Below are 20,048 nucleotides of genomic sequence, written 5' to 3'. Positions count from 1 at the left end.
AACTTAGAAGAACCAAGATAAGTCTGGCTCACAGTATCTCTGAAAATAATTTTTATCATCGTTTAACACCAAAGAAACTGCTAATTTATTTTATTTTTAATCATTTCAAAGAAGGGAGAGGGAGAGAGAGAAAAACATCAGTGTTGAGAGAGAATCATTGGTTGGCTGCTTCTTACATACCCCAAACTAGGGATTGAGCCCACAACCCAGGCATGAGCCCTGATTGTGAATCGAACCATGACCTCCTGGTTCAGAGGTCCAGATTCAACTACTGGGCCATGCCAGCTAGGCCAAAGAAACTGTTTAATAAAGGGGCCCACCTAGTTCTAAAAGTCATATTCTGACGTTGTTTACAAAGCCACTTTCATCTTGCAAACCCCTAGTATCTTGCAACGTTCCAATTAGTACTTTAGTGTTTGCAGCTCATCTCTTTGTTCGGTATTAATAAAGGATTTCCAGAAGGCAAAGAATGCCGTACTTGTGTGTGTTTCTGTATCTGTACCCACACTCAGCAAAGAAGTATCCAACTGAGAACAAAATGCACTCAGGAAAGGCCTCATGTGAGCAGAGACATTTCACTTGAAGGCGTATGGAAGGGAGTGGCTTTAGATACTCAACCTAACCAACCAGGATGCCCAGATGGTTCTGTCAATGATAGCATCATAACAGTGCAGCCCCCACCACTGTATTTTAGGAAAATAATAACATAAGTGAAAAACATAAGCGAATAAAGTAAGATTTTTTTCTTTGAAACGCTTTAGAGGCATTCAATGACGGAGATACAGGAAGCACACACTGACAGTCAATAGCAGAACTGGAATCAGTAAGAAAGAAAAATGATTTATCCAATATGACACAGCCATGCTGCATCATTGTCATGAAGGCAATATAGATCACTTTTCCCTCAGCATTAATAATATTATTCAATAGATGACTTATGAAATTTTATATAAACTTTAATTATTACTCAGGTGATATGTAAATATTGTCTCCCTGCCCCTGCCCCTCACCTTCATATAATTATGAACCATATTTTTATGGTAGGGGAGTTTAAAAGTATTCCTGCAATAACAGATGAATATTCAATACAATTTGTGAATATGTTACATTAATAGCAGTTCAAACAAGGATCTGATTAATGTGGCTTAGGAACCTCAGACAATATATTGAGCTTCTTGCTGATTACAATCTGTGATACTTTCCTTCTGTGCAGATATCGATTTGATAGATAAAGTGGGGGTAATTTTTCTTTTGGAATGGTGACATTAATGGCCATTGAATTCTCACTGACAATAGTAGTGAACCATCTTTGTTGGAACTCCAGTAGTTATTTCAGTTATTTCCTTTCCTTCTCTCGTTACCCCCCTGCCCTCCTCCTTATGCCTCCAGACTTTCAAGGATGATGGAAAACCTATAGGATGGTAAGCCAGGATTCCAGCCTTTCTTTGAAAGGCAAGATTAATTTTAAGAAGGATAGGAAGATAAGATACCTTTGTTGTGTCCTATCACATTAAAACCTTGGTTAAGTCTGCCTTTGCAGTTGTTTCTCCATTGTTTAGAATTGTGTTCTTATTCAAATCATTTCTCTATTTTTCACCAGGTCACACATCAGGTTTCACGATGGCATCCTCAACAGTATTTAATATGAGTTTAGCTCTCGGTGTTATCTTGGAAAAGGATTCCCTAAAGATAAGGGTAAGCAGGATAGAGATGTACACCCCTCCTCCAGCTTCTCTTCCCGCAGTGAGGCATATCAGGGCATCTGTTAAATAAGGCATTTCGGTGAAGAGACTGTATTTCCCGTGAGTTTCCTATCTTATATGGAAAGTATAAGAAATCATCTCTGTCACTGGAAGAATAAACAAGCTGCCAGGAAGCTTGGATAGTGGTTTCAGCATTTTACAGGAGACATGGAAATGTCAGTTGCCCAGCCCTTTACACATTTGAGTCCAAAGTATGTAGTGGCCATCCCCATAAGGAGAAAATTCCAGTTCTTTGAGAACCTGAGCCTAAGTACATCACCTTTCACTGAGAGGAGAGGGTACCAGATACCCCAATATATATTTTTAAAATATATTTTTATTTATTTCAGAGAGGAAAGGAGAGGGTGAGAGAGATAGAAACATCAATGATGAGAGAGAATCATTGATTGGCTACCTCCTGCACACCCCCTACTGGGGATCGAGCCAGCAACCTGGGCATGTGCCCTGACCTGGAATCGAACCTTGACCTCATGGTTCATAGGTGGACACTCAACCACTGAGCCACATAGGCCAGGCCAGGTAGCTCAATATTTAAGCAACCCAGAATGAGTACCTAAGGTAATTTTCAGACAGTTTTACTCATTGCTCTAATATCCTTATATAAGAAAATAAAAACAGGAAATTATGTATAATAAATCACAATTATATAGAAACTAGAGGCCTGATGCACAAAATTCATGCAAGAGTAGACCTTCCTTCCCCCAGCTGCAGGCACCAGCTTCCCTCTGGAGCCAGGGACCCGGGCTTCCCTCCCGCCGCCAGCAGGCACCTGGGACCAGGCTTACCTTGCAGCCCGGCTTCGTACAGAAGGTCGTCTGGAAGGACAACTGGTCTAATTAGCATATTATGCTTTTATTATTATAGATGATATAGCTACAACATATGTGTTTATCATATATAATATGTGTATATTATATGTGTGCATATGGATAAGTATAATATGTGTCTAAATAATTATTTCTGTATGCACTTCTGCGCATATGCACTTGTGTATATAACCTGCCAATGGGAAGTTTGCTGAAAAATTTTTTATCTGGGCAACTAATTGAAGGCCTTATGTTATAGTAGATGTGATGTAAACTCAGGCCCAAATACTGACTCTGCTTCTAAAGTTGAGACCTTGGGAGACCTTTTTTTTCCTGAGTCTCAGCTTGATGGCAAATTAATGATAATCACAACTTCTGTGCAGAGTAGTTTGAAGTTTCAAGATGGAATCTATAAAGCACTTAGTATAATATTTTGTACAGTATACACTGACAGGTTAAGTTATTATCAAAACATATCTCAAGAGATTGTTAATTCAACAATTAGCTTCACTCAGTCATTTAGTCAAAAATCATTTACTCTAATCTGTAGTATTGCACATTTCTATAGGTTGCAGAGGTTTCTATAGGTTCTATAGATTTCATCTCTGGAGATACAGAGATGAAAAGGCCACTGTGCTTACCCTGTAGGTAAGGTACCATGACAAAGAAAGGCATAACTTTATAACAGGTTAACGGTAGTGTAAGATACTGACTGAAATCTACCAGTACCAGAGGTTTTCGATTTTTTTTTCTTTTTTTTAATAGTGTAGAGAATCAGGGTGGAGATAGTCTTCCCTTGAATAATTCAGGACTAAGTTAGAAGTTCTTATTCTCAGCATAGAGTCTTTAGGCGAACAGTGGCAAGAGTGGTACGCTAGTTTGGAGATCTGTACCCGGAAAAGCATGTGAACGGGTAGGGAGCCTGGGCTTTTGTGTGTGTGTAAATATATCATTTAGAAAAGAGGCCTTTTTTCACCTCTTTACCAGTCAGAGTTAGAGCTCAATTTGCTTAGTGTTTTGAAGGTAAGAAAGGGTGTTCCCAGGGAAGCACTTGTTAAATTTAGTGAGGCCTTTAAGAAGGGGAAGATAATATTTCATTTCCTGGTTGAAAATATGTTCAATCATTGTCTGTTTAGGAGTGGCACAACTTGAGTTTTGAGTTAATTATTTTATGAAATCAGATTGAGAACATGATTTCAAAAATAGAGTGTACAACTCAGAGAGAAAAAGAAGGATTTGAAACAGCACAGTAGAAGCATGTTTTAGAATAAGCATATATTGGAGAAAAACAATAGTATCTTGATAAGTCCAATGAATTCAACCTGCTCAGTGAAACAGTGATATTTTCAGCACACTGAAGTAAGTATAGGGTGGAGATATACAGGGAGTGTTGCCATAGAATCATGGTGTCGAGAAGGCCTTCTAGGGTAGTTAACACCAATCCTAAACTTTAAAACCATGGGCAGGAATTGTACAATCAAATCTGGCTAGGGAAAATTTTATAAATTGTTTTAAGGAAAGGATGAACTAAATACTGAGGGAAGAAACAGAATATGACAAATTGCATTGTGTATTTCACTATATTTATTATTCATGATATGTTTTCTCTTCATTCCAGTAAAGGCAGATAAGGAATATTAAGCTATTTCTCACCCACCCATAAACAAGACAGACTTATTCCCTCGCACGTGGGATAAAGCGCTTAGTAGTTATCTTTTCATTGCTGTTGAAGAAAAGCACAGTCATGTTACTCCAATCTTTTTCATAATAGGAAGGTCATTGTGTAGCTATCCAATTGGAATAGAGAGTTAGGACACTTGTCAAAGTGTTTTATTTATACTGCTTTTATTTAGATTGTATAATGATTTTTGTGGGGACATAAGGGGTGTGTTCTTGTTTAGAACACCAGTAGAAATAGGGAAGTAAATATCCTAGCAGCCATCTATTCGCTGCTGACATTGGGAATATGTTCTGTGTTTATCTTTATACCATTTTTTAAAATACATTGTGTATGAGCCCAATGGGACCCATTACTCTGTATCTGTAAATATGTGATTAGTTAAATGGAAAGAAGCAATGACAGATGACTATGTTTGCTACAGAAAAAAATCTACTTTGACAAATTATTCCAGTTTTGCAGGAATGCTGTTTAATAAAATATTGAGAGGGAGAAAGAAAAAAGGAAAGAAAGAAAACTTCCAAGGAAATTTCTCCATTCTAAGTCAAATTAAATTGAATTGAAATAATTCACAGTATCTCTACCTTTGTTAAAGTAATATAACAACACCCTTAAAGCTGTTTTTGAATGAGGCACAAAAATACTTTATCATTTTGGCTAAAGGTTCAAAGTAGGAACCCACATTATCCATACAGCTGCCATATTCAAAACCAGTTATGTTTCTCTAAAGAGGTTGATTCCACCAAGAGATACTGAATTTTAAGTTGACAAATTTCCAATCACCAAGTTGCTCTCAAAAGGAACTACTTAAAAATAATAATAATAGTGTAAGAAGCTGAGAAAATTCAGTTGCTCCTGTCCCAATTATATTAATGGCATGAAAATATGTCTACACCTTTGAGAACAAAGATATTTATCTGCCCAACCAAGAGACTGCCAAAGAGAGATAAAGCAGTGTTTCCACTGCATTTCTATGAAAGAAAAGTAATTCTTCATATATATTAGGATGTTCTTATTTCTATTAAAAATGCAACCAACTCAGAATGTTGAAAGTATTTCTAGAATTCTGCAATCATCTCCTTTAGTAAAGCAAGTGGAAAAAAAAAAAGTTTACCATTTCTCCTGCATGTGTATTTCTGTTTTCCTGATTAAAATACAATGGTAAATTATAGTTTTACTATTTAGAATTATTTATTTAATTTGAGTACACTTACTGTCTTGTTTTCCTCTAACATAAACTGAACCTTAAATGCTAGTAATAGATACTACAAATACTCAGTTTTATTAGTGAAAAAATATACACATGACTCAGTAAATAATTGAGTTCATATATCATTTTTGGAGACTTATGTTGAAAATTAAAATAAAGAAATAGGTGATTGATATATTTCTATTGAATTTTCTCTTTAGTATTTAACATAATATAAAAAGAACATTTAAACAGGTAATTCATGATTTACTAAAAAATCTATACTAAGGTGCTTGGGCTTGTTTTTTTGAGGGAAAATAAATTATCTCACTGTTGGATAAGTTAATCTTATCAGCAGTGGATGTGTTAATGGCAAAACAGCACCAGATGTTAGACCTTGGTCCGTGAGTTCTAGCTAAGAAATAATTAAGAGCTAAGGAACTCAAATACAAGTGAAAGTTTATTTAGAAAGTTAGCTGGGTAGAAGAAGTGAACTGTAAAAGAAGTGAGCCAGCTGGGCTGTGTAGGCTCAGGAAAAAAGTTAAGGAAGTAAAAGAAGGGCCCTTGGAGCTTAGGAAAAACAAAAGCAGAGAAAACATGCCTGTGGGGAAGAAGAGGGAAAAAGAGAGAAAGCAAGAGAGATGAGAGAGAGAGAGAAGAGAGAGACAGACAGAGAAGGAGTATACCCACTGGGTCCTTAGTCTTAAGGGCTTTTATCTGGAGGTCTCAGAAGAGGATTTCTATGAAACAGTCATCAACTTTCCAGGTGTGTCTCTTCAGGGTTATGGTCTCCACTGATTGGTCAGTGCCAGAGCAGGGGACCACTAGTCATGCAGCTGGTCCTGATGTCAGTCATGGTGCTGCCCCACCTGGCATTGCTGCATTTCAGGGCTGGAGCTGAAACACAACTGAGGCTTAAATGTTATCTCTCAGGCTTAATGCTTAAGGGAGTGGTTGTGCAAGAGCTTGTATGAGAAACCTTTGAGGATATTTTCCACCCCCTTGTTTCTCTCCTAGGGGGATCTACCACATGACTAGTGACATGGGGGGGGGGAGGGAGAAGGTCAGGGGAGGGTCTGAACTGAATGACCAGTGAAATAAAAGATCACAGGGTCTAAACTTTATATGCTAGGGGAAGGTCACCATGGTGCAAGATTCCAGCCCAGTTTTGCCCATTTCTAGGCACCTGGGGCTTTTCACCCTAGTGAACTTCTGTAACCTGGCCTATCATTCCTACTCTGCTCATATCTGTCTACTATAGAGGGGGCAGGGAGTGGGTTCCAATTAAAGATGAGAGACCATCAGCAAGTTATTGCAATAGTTTGAAGTCAGGAGACTCTGCCCTAGAATCAAAACTGTAGGACTAATAATAAAGAACAGCTGTGGAAAAATGCAAAGCTAAAATAACCATCATCAATAGGAGTTGAAGCTTGACTATTGCATGGTTGCAAGAGACAGGGAGGAATGAAAGACTATGCTGGGGTTCCCAGCTTGAATCACTTGAAATGAGGTATTCAGGGAGCATTCTTGGGAATTCTCATGAGAATTAGCACAGCTGTTGGAATACCCATGCTCATACTCCAGAATTATTATAGTCATTGGAACTATTCCTTTGAAGACACAGAAACAGGTTTAAAACGGATAGATGAAGGCAGACTATGGTTTCAAAAAAAACCTATGTACTTACTGAAGCATAATTATCTCCCAAGGAAAGCAAAGGAAATCTGGTATTTGGGATGGTAAGTGGGGAGAACAAACATAGGAATAAACAGATACTATGAAAAGACTTTTCCTTTTGATTAAAAAAAAAAAGATCAAGTAAAAACCAAGAAAGTGCTACACATTTATCTTTGGAAGGTTTCCACCAGCCTATGCGTTTATATCTAACTTGCAAATCAAGTTCAGAGCTTAGAGGCCCCAATGAGATCTTTTCTGAGAGGCTTCTGAGTACTGCTTCTAGTTTCTGTTCAGTCACTGCTGTTTTACAATCAGAAATTCTGTGTTTGTTCGATCAAGCATGGACAGAAAAGAATCCAGCCTTCCTACAGTACCAATTATTATTAAATGGGAAAAGTATTTGGAAGCTTAAGATGAGAAACGTAGCACTTTCTTTGTTTAAACTTCAACCTATTTTCACTGTTGTAAATGTGTTAGCCTCATGCAGATGCAAATGATATTCTGAATTGCATGGCACTGTAGTGTGCATTATTTCTAGCAAGGCATGTGGTCTGGATTCCTACACGGATGTGCACTGTGAAACCTAATGCGGGTGTACCTGCTTTTAGTTTGGAATTTATGCCCTGCTTACATGAAGAAAAGATTTGAGTAAGCAAATAAAATACAGTGGGAAACAGAAACACATTCACACATTCAAATAAATATCAAAGCCATAGAGATGTAAATATTGCCATTCATCTGGTGTGACTGAACCACTGCAAGAATCACCATGAAGATACAACAATGAGCACCAGAGGGTTTGGGGCTGTATCCTGAGGAGGAGTTTAGAAATGCCAGTCCTTTTTCTGGTCTTCTAGTAGACCTAATTCTGAGACAATATAAGAAATAATCCTCCTGGGAAGTGGAGGTAACAAGCCAATTAGAAGAGATTGCTGAGAACTTTGGAATACTCATTTGAGGTATTGTTTCTTATTGTTGTTCCTCATGAATAAAAGTAAAAAAAATAATTCCAGTTAATTTTTTTAAAATATGTTTTTATTGACTTCAGAGAGGAAGGGAGAGGGATAGAGTGATAGAAACATCAATGATGAGAGAGAGAATCATTGATCAGCCCTAACAGGGAATCGAACTGTGACCTCCTGGTTCCTATGCTGATGCTCAACCACTGAGCTACACCAGCTGGGCAAATAAATCCATTTATATAATTCTTCCTTAACAATAGTCCGTTTTACCCTTTCCAACAACATGGATGGACCTGGAGAACATTAAGCTAAGTGAAATAAGCCAGTCAGAGAAAGACAAATACCATATGATTTCACTCGTGAAATTTAATGAACAAACTGAACTACCAAGCCAAATAGAGATAGACTCATAGAGAACAGGCAGACAGGTCTGGTAGGGGGAAGGTGCTGGGGATAGGTAGAAAGATTGAGCAAGAAAAAGAAAAATAAAATAGAGAGAGAACCCATGACATAGACAATAGTGTGGTGATTGTTGGAGTGCATGGGGAAGGTGGAAAGGGAATAGAGGGGATAAATCGTGATGGAAAAAAAAACCTAAAATAATAATAAAGAATAGTTAGGAAAGTGTAATTTGAACAAGTTGGTTATAAGATTTTGGTTTGGAAGAGAGGCAAGTGATGCCATATTGAGGGGGTGTGGAAGAATATGCTATAACTACAGAGCTCCTTCTTGGTAATGATAAAGATCTAGTTAATAGATATTTGAAAGTGAGAAATATAAACCATTAGGATACACACTCAGAGAGTGATGCTTCAGAGAAGGCCATCCTAACAAAATTTCAAGTGATAATGAAAGTGACCTCAAATGACTGGTACGGAGGTCAGTGTTACTGAAAAGTTGAAGATTCTGAGGCCAGAGTAAAAGGAATAATCAAAGAAAGAAAGAATAATCAAGGAAAGAATAGCAAGTAGTCAAAGAAAGAAAACCATGCACTGCGTATTTCTTATGAACAGCACCAAGAAATTTCTCATGTTATTTTTAGTGCTGAGTGACAAAAGTTAAATAACTAATTTATTTCCCTAAACTTTTGATTAATTTCCTGACTGGAGGCTATTGGAAGGAAAATTGACAATTTTAGAATTAGAGGTAAAGGTCAACCATATATCAAATGTCACTTGTAAGACAAGAAATACAGTCTTGATAGTAGAATAGATTCAAGGGGCACCACCAACTTTGTCCTTTGCTTAACTATAGATTTTCACAACCCCTCTACCCAAGAAAATAATTCTTAGCTACGGTAATTATTTGAAATAAGCAAACAGAAAAAGATCCCTCTTGAAAATGTTAAAGATGTCCTCAAATTAAACAGAAAGTATTTCTGGACTGACTTTAGATATCAGAATATACATTGCATATGGAGAAATCTGAATAATTCATAGGCATGTAAGATAATGTCGATGCCTTTATCAAATTATAGTCTAAAGAGAGATGCCAAGGAAATGTGCACTTGCTATAAACAAATCTAACATTTATAAGATCCTTTATTCAAATAATAAATTAAAGCAAGAGTTCATTATTTATTTCATAAAATACTTGTTATAGTGGTTCTTTAAATGTCAAGTTTCTTCATTAAGTTTTAATAATTGGATAACTTTTGCAGAGCTCAATTATTTTGTAAGTCAAAATATCAAAGCATGTTAACAAAGTAAATTTAAAAAAAATTATTTGAAAAAACTTTTTCAAATAAATAAATAAGAACTTAGTAACTAGAGAGGCAGAAATACTAAAAAAAAAAAATTCCACACACTGAAAAAGTAATATATAAGCTTGGGGATCTGGAACCAACATAAAGATTTTCAATATGAAAAATGGTAGTGGAAACATAATTGATAAAAAATTATCAATAATTATTGAAATATATTCTGGGACATTAATATATAGTCACTTAAAACATATTTGTTCCATCACATTTAATATGCATGTTAAAAAATGAAATGCTGTCTTTAAATAGTATTTATAATGGTTTCTATGGATAATACAGAGAAATAATAATAGCAAGCAAATATGTTATTCTGAGTCTTCTCTGTGTGAAAAAAGTAAGAGGAAAGGAAAAAAAAATATGATGGTTAAAAAGAAAAACTTCCTCTTTTTTCAATTTAATATAGGCATTCTTAGACAATTTTTAGTTAACATGAAATTGTTAAAGTATATTTAAGAGTGGAAGACAAGGGAGCCTTTAAACTCTCTCAAGGGTCTGCAGGTCCTGTTAACAGAGCTCTGACAGCCTCTGCTCTATTCAGTGTAATGAAAAAAAATGTGTTGCTTTAGATCAGGTGTTGGAAATCGGAGGCACACAAAACACATTTGGTATGCAGATTAACTTTGCTGGGCCTACAGAGATTTTAACCTGTGTAAACATTTAAAAATAAGAACATTTTATATGACAACAACATTTCTGGCTTCTTTTGAAAAAGCAGAATGTTCGGCGACATTGAGAAGTGAGTAGCAACTGGCCCCTTTTCACAGGGGCCCTGTACTCATTTATTCTTGGTCCTTTTCCTTCCCTTCCCTACTTGTATACTTATACCTCCCATGCCAGTCACTATTTTGGCACATGGAAATATTTAATTTTGAAGTTCTCTGTTCAGAATGTGGGTTCTGAATACCAAGCAATTTCTGCAAATCTTATCTTTCACCAATATGCATAACTGATTTACCAACATGTAAAATAGAAGTGTAAGAAGTCATAAATCCCAGAATATAAAAGATTAAATGCTGTTTTGTTTGTGCCTGTGAGAATACAGGGTAAGTAAGGACAGAAAAATGTAAATGTGTGTGCCTGTATCAAACAAGAAAGAGAAGTATATATGGCAAAATTAAATAAAATAGTTAATAAGAAAAATGAGAGAATGTAAGGGGAAGAATTGTATAAAATGATCAATTGATTGTGGAAATACATTTCATTCTTTCATTATTTCACATTTCAACGTCCCAATTCAATTAATTCAATAATGAGAATCTTTTTCATTTTCTTATTCCCTTGTCTTCAATTAATAAATGCAGTAAATGAATGAGAAGTAAAATTCAAGATAAATGTTCTATCGAGAATAATTAGGTCCAAAGGAAAATTTATGGGTAGAATTTAAGTAAATTATATTTGTAAAAAATGATGACCAAAATTATTGTATTATATTTTGTGTAATTTCTTTTGCAATTTTGGATAAGTATTATTCACTTACCACTTTCAATGGGCACATAGTTTCAGTTTTGCAGGATGAGGAGTTCTGGAAATGGGTGGTACTGATAGTTAAATAATAATTTGAATGTATTTAAGATCGCTGTACTAAGAACTGTACACTTCGAATGGTTAAGATAATAAAGTTTATGTTGCATATATTTTACCATAAAAGAAGTCAACAAATATGTTAAACCCAGTTGAAGAACTGTATGGAATCAGAAATAAAAATAAAGTACCATCTTTTTATTTTTCAGTTAAAATGATAAAAGCAAGACAAAAGAATGTGAGTGATTAAAATCCAGGGGTTTCCTTACAAAGGTTAATTGAGAAAATGGAGGGAAAATAATTTAAAAGTACAAGGTTTATACAAAAGTAAAGTCCTTTCTACTGACTGACACTAGTTGATATGCTTGTTGTCTCTGAGGCCAACTTTCATGAAGTTATTTAATCACTCCATCTCAGTTTCCTCCTATTGTCTGTTGAGGAGAGTTAATATAATACAGTGTTTTCTTATGCAAATAACTGAGATAGTTGTCACTCTCAGGTTTGGGAAATTTCTCTCCACCAGTGGAAATATTTTTTTTTTTATAACTATCCGTCCTGTATTGGTTAAGATGGGCCATGTGACCAGCCATTCTGTTTGGTATTATGATAGATCACTCTGAGCTACACATTTTTTTTTAATGGAACTAAAACTAGAGTAACAGATTCTTGCCTTTATTCTATTTCCAACTTCAGTGACCCCAGTTCATTTTATTTTTCATACTCAGACATGATGTTGGAATTTTCCATATCCACTCTATATTCAGGTCCTCTAGAAAATTGAGGAAAATATTCTTACTATTAACTGATCATAGCTGTTTCCGTGTGCTTAATAATGACTAGTTTTGTTTTTCATATCTTTATGTTTTCTTCTTTAAACATTTTTGAGTGTTTATTAGTTCCAGGAAGTAGGTAGAGTATGGTTTAATACATTTCTTCTTGTAAATCAATGTTATTACTAAACTCAACTGGGTTTATTCTAAGGAAATTTGGTCTGAGAATCCCAGAGATGCAGGTAGGTGAGCTGAACTTCAGTTTACTGATAGGGACTTCGTTCTCCATGACGATCCAAACTGACTAACCTTCATTCTCAGGGATCATCTGGATTGTCCTGTCCGCTATCTGTAAGAAACATTTTTTTCTAGAATTGGACTAGCAGCTTCGTGGACCTCTAGGACACTGATCGCAGTGTTGGTACTTTTTTTGTACTGAATATGTGGCCTACTATGGCACACTCCAGTGGCCAGAAGTTCTGCTAAACTCCTATGGCTGGTTAATGGCAAAGGGTGGTGGGATATCTAAATCCACTCTCAGGCTGAATTAAAGCTTGAAATTTGAACATACGTTAAAATTCAGGATGTTCCCTCATAGGTGAAGAAGAGTTTCTTAAAACATAGATGCTCTAGTAATGAGAATTCTACACCATAGTCTTTGATTCACATTTTTATGATTTTTTTTGGTATCACCTTCAGCTTTGTTCAAATATTCAGATAATATATTACTTCAATTCTTCATCAAAGCTTTGATCATTTGAATTTCTTATGAGTTCTGTAGAGACTTTCAAAGTCATCTCTGAAAATCTTGCAATGCACATCCTTATAATTCTAGTTTTCACATCTTGAACATAAAGATAACAAGCACTGCAATGTTGGGTGTGTAGAATGCAGATATGCAATGGCCTGCTGCTAGATGACATAATTACTAGAAACAGTGCAAGGGCAATATTCACTTTTCAAGCCTGCCTGGCTATTTCTTTATGTTAATTGAACCTCAATTCACACTTAGTATTCTTCAGATGGCATTATAGGTATCCCCACCTTACTTCCATTTCTTACCAGCAGTTCATTTTGCAAATTTGTCACCATCACCATGGCTTTCTAATTCTTGTCTTCTTCTCAGTTTAAGGATGATTTCTTGAGCTTATTGCAGGCAGTCTCCATTTTATGTATAAAAGTATAAATTTACTCAATGTTTTTAAATACTGGTTTTCACCCTGGCGTTGTAGCTCAGTTGGTTGGGCATTGACCCACGCATCTAGGTGTTGTCAGTTTGATTCCAGGTCAGGAGTGGTTGGATCAATCTGTGCGGGAGACAGATCAATGCATCTCTCACATCAATGCTTCTCTCTCTCTCTTCCCTCTCCCTTCCTTGCTCTCTAAAACTCATTTTTTTTAAAAATACTTTTTTTTTTTCTTGCAGCCTTCATTTTGTGCCTCTGTTATCTTCTCTAAAATGCTTTCCATTAAGATATTGGAATTTGCTGAGCCAACCATACTTGCTCCAGAGTGACATTCTGAAGAAATCCAGGTGCTGCAGACCTGTGAGAAACTGTCCCTCGTATCTGGTAATCATGGTCACAGTTTGATTAACTGTTTGCCTTTGCCTGCTGCCCCCAATGAGGTGCTGTCAGTTCTCTCATCTTGATGGCATCTGCAAATATCTCGTGGAAATGAAACTGCAGCGTAATTACTTCACACTGAACAGAGAAATAAAATCATCCTTTGAAAAGCTGTGTAGGTGTAAATAGGGTCCTGTATGTGAGGAAATGACTGTCAAGTTTTTACTCACTAAGTAGTTCTCATTTTCTTTCAGACTGTAACAGTATATGAAAATAGCTGGAATTTATAAAGTATCTTTTATCAAAGTTTCTCAGTGCACTTAGAGACTATTCTGTGTGCTATTAAGCAAACACATTTCCAGAACAAAGTCTACCTAATTGTGCATATTTTAAGAAATAAATAAATAAGATAAGCATGAGGACATTAACTTTCAGGATGAAGTTCCAGAACAATTAAATGTTAAAAGCTGGTCAACTGAAATTGTGTAGTAGATTCAGGAATGATAGGCTCTTATTTTTTTTTTTTAAATCTTAATTTGTCCAGAAGCCCTATCTCTGAAATAACTACATACAGAGTGAATCCCCAGTAAATTCCCTGACATGTTTCCAAATAATGTATTAATGAATTATTGGTCAGCTGTAAATAATTTAGTCCAAACTGCATTTAGTTTTGAATATTTGCATCTGTGATATACTCTCCCAACTTTGCATAATTATAGTGACCATTCTAACAACAACAACAAAAATGAACATGGAGCCATGAAATCCAAATGGCTATGGGCAAATGATTGTTCTGTGCCAGATGTTGATTGAATATTTCAGAATATACAAAAATGTTTAACATATGGATTCTACAATAAGATATATATGGAAAGAATTTGGAATACCATTGGAACAAATATTATTTTGTTTTCAAACTTATTTTCCTGCAGAAAGTCATTTTTAGGAAACAAAAGCTTCAAAAATATATCTATCATTCATAACTCAGGATGGCCTGGTTAAAAAGAGTTATGGGCTTTGAAACTAGCTTGCTTTGTATTTCAATTCAGTTCAAAGCATCTACTTCAAATAAGGAAAAGTTTTAGCAACATGTCTGTTAGCCTCCAAAACATGTTTGACATAACTAATGTAGAAATTTTATTAAACTTATTTTTATCACATATAAGATACAACAAATTCACTGCTCACTCATTTGCAACTATATATATATTATATATGTATATATACATGTATTTACATATATTTTCTCTTAAAGACTACTGAAAATAGAGTAGAATAATTTTAGTGTACAATTCTGAAAATATTCTTAATAATAAATTTGTTCTAAATAGATTTTAAAATAAAAAAGATACAAAAACACTAAAAATAAGACATCTGTGGGCATATTTAGACTTATACTCACTTAAAATTTTTTATCTTTTATAATTTCTTCCTCATTTTTTTATTTCATAATATCTACAATTCTCTTATTTTCTCAAAACTGTAAAATACCAAAAGACCCAATGGAGCATGATTTATTTTGAGTTATTTTCATCCTGTACTTTAAATTTTAAACCCTATGATCACATTTCTTGTACTAAAAGCTTTGAATAATTTCTAAGTATAACACATACCAAACAATTTGCGTTGCCTCTACAGATCTTGAAAATCCTATATCCAGAGTTGTTTCATCTGGCATAAACCGGTATGTTTGCATAGGTGAGTAACCAACCATGGCCTGGTACAGCCAGTCATGTAATTTGGAATAGAATTTGATTCCTCCATTTTTATAAAAAAACAATCTTATTTGAAAATGAAAATCACAGCCCATTTGTGTGACCATTTCACCATAACATAAAATTGCATTTTCCCTCCAGAAAGGCTAAGAAACATGAGAAAGGGTTGTTGTTTCGTCAAAGAATATCAATTGTATATTATATAAGAAAACTGTAACTATTTCGTTAGATAATATTAGCAAACCAATGAAACTAGAAAAATTGCTATCCTGGTAAAATTAAAATTCAGTTATAATATTTTGAAGTTATAATTATATTAAATAAGGGTAAATATGCATTTTACATCTCACCTAAGAAATAAAATCTATAAATATAATATTATTCCTACCCTGAGTATTAATTCTTAAAAAGTCATAAAAAGCACTTAATATGATATAATCGTTCATTATATAAAGTTTTAGCTATACTTTTTACAAAAATAAAGTAATAGCTTTATAAGCTAAACATATGTAAGTATCAAAGTGACAATAATTTATGATGGCTTCTTTCAATCAGTATTTGGGCCTATGCAGAAATGTTTATTATGGATAAATGACAAGTTTTCCCATGGGCTTTCATCTGGCCCTTCACACTGAGCGACCCACATGCATTTCCAAAGATTATTTTAGAGCTAGAGTTTGTGGCTACGGAACAGACTAAGTTAACTGGACCTGCATGTCTGCATAGGTGAGGAACACTTTGGATTGCTAACTTCGCTCTTGTCAGCCGCTGCTAAGACTGAAATAACAGACCACAGAGATAGATCTAAGCCTCAGGGCAAACTCCTGGGGCAGGTTTGACTGCTTGTGACCAAAGCTTCTGTGAGAACTCCAGATAAAACTGCAGAAAAAAGACTTTTCAACTATATTTGTAGCTGGAAGGAGAAATACTTTGGTCAAAAGCAGATGTTATAATGCTTATAACTATTTGGGAAGAAACTGGCTATACAACTCCCCTTTTGCTTGCTTTTGTCATCTTTATTAAGGAAAATGATGATCTGCAGACTGGTAGGAGAAAAACCAGCATACCAGCACGGCTCAAAGGAAATACAGAAGGTGCAGCAATTGTACCAAAAGTCACCAACCCAGGTTCAGTGTTACCAGGTGGTGATGCTGCTTGACCTCTGGGACTGCCCAGCAGTCTTTCATGCCTAATGGAACAATCCATGAATTAATTTGGTCAGTCATTCATTTACTCATCCATTCCACAAATATTAAGCTTACCTTCTGGAGGTTGGAGGCAATTGTGTTAATGAACAGCTGTATTAATGATCATCTCAGAAAATTACAGATGCTTAGAAAGTTCCAAGAGGAAGGAGTAATCAATGCTAAGTCCTGCGGAGGTCATTTTCTTGTTTTGATCACTTCCCACTGTCCCAATATCCATCTATTTCCTTTCTCATGCTTTTTTCATATACTATTTTCTCTGCCTCAGATGCCTTTTCTGTCCTCTGCTTAGAAAACCCATAGTTATATTTCAGGAACCAACAGAAATAACACATGCCTTATGAAGCTCTCTCCTCACTCAGTTGCTCGAAAAAGAAAGAACTTGAGGGATTACTGTGCTCTATCTAGTCTTTCTAGACACATTTCATAAATGTCATTCTAACAGCATTTTTCATATTACTGATTTTATTTATTTTTACTTCTCTTGCTCTATCTATACTAATAAAAGCCTTGGGGTGATCAGGCCACCAGGGAAGGGCAGTTGGAGGCAATCAGACCAGCAGGGGAGCAGTTAGGCATCAATCAGGCCGGCAGGTTCAGTTAGGGTGTATTCAGACTGGCAGGCAGAAATGGTTAGGGGCAATCAGCAGGCAGGCAGGTGAACGGTTAGGAGGCAGCAGTCCTGTATTGTGAGACGGATGTCCAAATGCTGGTTTAGGCCCGATCCTGCAGGGATCCTGGCAGTCGGACATCTACCAAAGGGTCACAGATTGGAGAGGGTGCAGACAGGGCTGAGTGACACCCCTGCTCTGTGCACGAATTTCATGCACTGGGCCACAAGTATAGTCTATATAAGCTATTTGAAGGAAGGAATTGCATATAGATGTTTGTTCCTATAGACCAGTGATGGCGAACCTATGACATGCGTGTCAGAGGTGACATGCGAACTCATTTTTTTGGTTGATTTTTCTTTGTTAAATGGCATTTAAATATATAAAATAAATATCAAAAATGTAAGTCTTTGTTTTACCATGATTGCAAATATCAAAAAATTCCTATATGTGACACAGCACCAGAGTTAAGTTAGGGTTTTTCAAAATGCTGACACGCCAAGCTCAAAAGTCTTGCCATCACTGTTATAGACCTTGTTTGGTAAAACTTTTCTGTAGATTTCAAGATATGCAAATATTGCCAGATTGAAAATAATTTAGGCTTGGTAGTCCTTGCAATCTTTATTGCAACTACGACCTCTACCACTGAAGCAAGAAAACAGGCATAAATAAATACATTTTTGTAACTAAACTAAATAAAAGTTTATTTACAAAAGCAGGTGATGGGCCACATTTGGCCCATGGGATGTAGTTTGCTGACTCCCATATTTACATGTTCGTTCCTAAATATGGGTAGCTAGAAACCATGTGCTAGATATTGCATTTAAAATAAATGCTTATTATATTAATTTTAAGTTTTCTCAAAAGTATAATCTACCTCCAGTGTTGAAACATTTAAATGGCTAATACATGACAATGCAACACTGCCTTTAATCACTATAAAACATTTCATTCAGGTTATGGTATACAGACTGATAAAAGCAATCCATATTGGTTAGATTCTTCTTTCAGGTAGGCATATATGCATAGCCCATGGACACAGACAATATTTGGTGAAGACCTGGGGGTGGTGTGGGTGCAGGGTAGAGGAGATCAATGTGGGGTGTGGGGGAGAGAGGACGTCTATAATACTTTCAACAATAAAGATAAGTTTTAAAAAATGAAAAGAATGCTTAAAATGCTGGGTGAATGTCTTGGCTGAGAATCAAAACATTTGGGTCCTGGTGCTAGAATTGTTACTAATTGTGAGACTCTGGGTCAGTGTCCCTCATCTAGCCCTACTAAATACATTCACGGATCAAGAAAATTCTAACTGGGAATGCACTAAGAATTCTTAGATGAGAGAGAAGACATTATTTGGAATAAAAGCAACAGCATATGTTCTTGAAAGCAGTGTTCTCAACTTAGAGGCAACAGTCTTCAGAAGGAGAAAACAGAAAAATCTAACCAAACAATACCCAGGAAAGCAATACTGGAGCTACTGCATTGGCAAAGAAGACCTCTCGGACCTTCCACAGGGAATGCGAATTCACTCTCCAATGAGGGCGGGAGGTCACTCCTGAGCGAGTCCTGGAGCGACCGGCAGAAAACAAAAATGAACCAACAGAAAATTGCTGGAAATAGAGACTGGATGAAACAGCAAACATCTCAGCCACATCAGAAAATCTCGCTGGTGAAAAGGAAAATGCCTTTAGAATCGGATGGAGTTAAACAATGGTTTCCAAACTTTAAAACCATGGTTTTCTGATGACGGGGGAAAACCAGCTATTTTTATCTCCCTGGGGGGAAAAAAAGAAAAAGAAAAAAGAATGTATTCCATTGTAGGAGAGTGTGGCATTTGTAAGGAATCTCAAGTAAATAAACATGAAAATGGGTTAATGAATTTGTGGCAGGAATAAAAGAAAACTTGCAGCTGATATTAAAAGGCTAGGAGGCCACCTCTTGCTACAGAGTCCTCTAAGCTTGCCTTGTCACCTCATATGTCGATTTAATGAGCGCCATGCATCTGAGATTATTTGTACAATTTAGAAGAATGCTCACCTACAGTAGATGATAAAAATCCTACAATACGGTATCCTTAGTTCTTAGTTCTTTCCTCCTACAATTGATACTCTGTAAAATTGTTAATGTATAGGAAGAATGATATTTTAAAAGTTTGTTTCTTGTTTGGTTTTAAACCAGAACCAAGAAATGCTAGCTCCTTGTTGTTGTTTTTTTGTTTTTGTTTTTAATTCAAGAAGAAACATACTGTCAAGAATTTTAATTGCCTCGTTAACGAAGTTGTGGCATGCTGGTAGTCCTATACTTTCAGCACAACACAGTTTCATAACATGCATCAATGTTATGTGACAAGATGCCCTAATGACCTAGTGCTAAAGTTTAACTAATTGTGTTTATCACTGAAAACCCATATAATTATAATCATTTTTAAAATGATGCTTAAAGGAAATTGCCAATTATCGATGCTTTACCTCAGACATTTTGCTTTACTAAGTAGTAGATGGAAGTTGCATTTGTACTTGAGCCTAATGCAATTTCTAACACAAGAGAAGCAATGCATTCAAGTTTCAATAGAAATATCCTATCTAATAAAAGAGAAACATGGTAATTAGCGTATGACCGCTACCCTTCCCATTGGCTAATCAGGGCAATATGCAAATTAACTGCCAGCCAAGATGGCGGCCAGCAGCCAGGCAGCTTGAAACTAACATGAGGCTTGCTTGCTTCAGTGACAGAGGACTCCAACGTTCCCTGCCTGCCGCTGCAGGCCTCTGAGCTGCAACTCTAAGCAGCTATGTAACAAATATGGAAGCTAAACAAAACC

Source organism: Myotis myotis, unplaced genomic scaffold, assembly GCF_014108235.1.
Source record: "Myotis myotis isolate mMyoMyo1 unplaced genomic scaffold, mMyoMyo1.p scaffold_m19_p_7, whole genome shotgun sequence".
NCBI classification, from domain to species: domain Eukaryota; kingdom Metazoa; phylum Chordata; class Mammalia; order Chiroptera; family Vespertilionidae; genus Myotis; species Myotis myotis.
Note: the sequence above shows the minus strand (reverse complement) of the source record.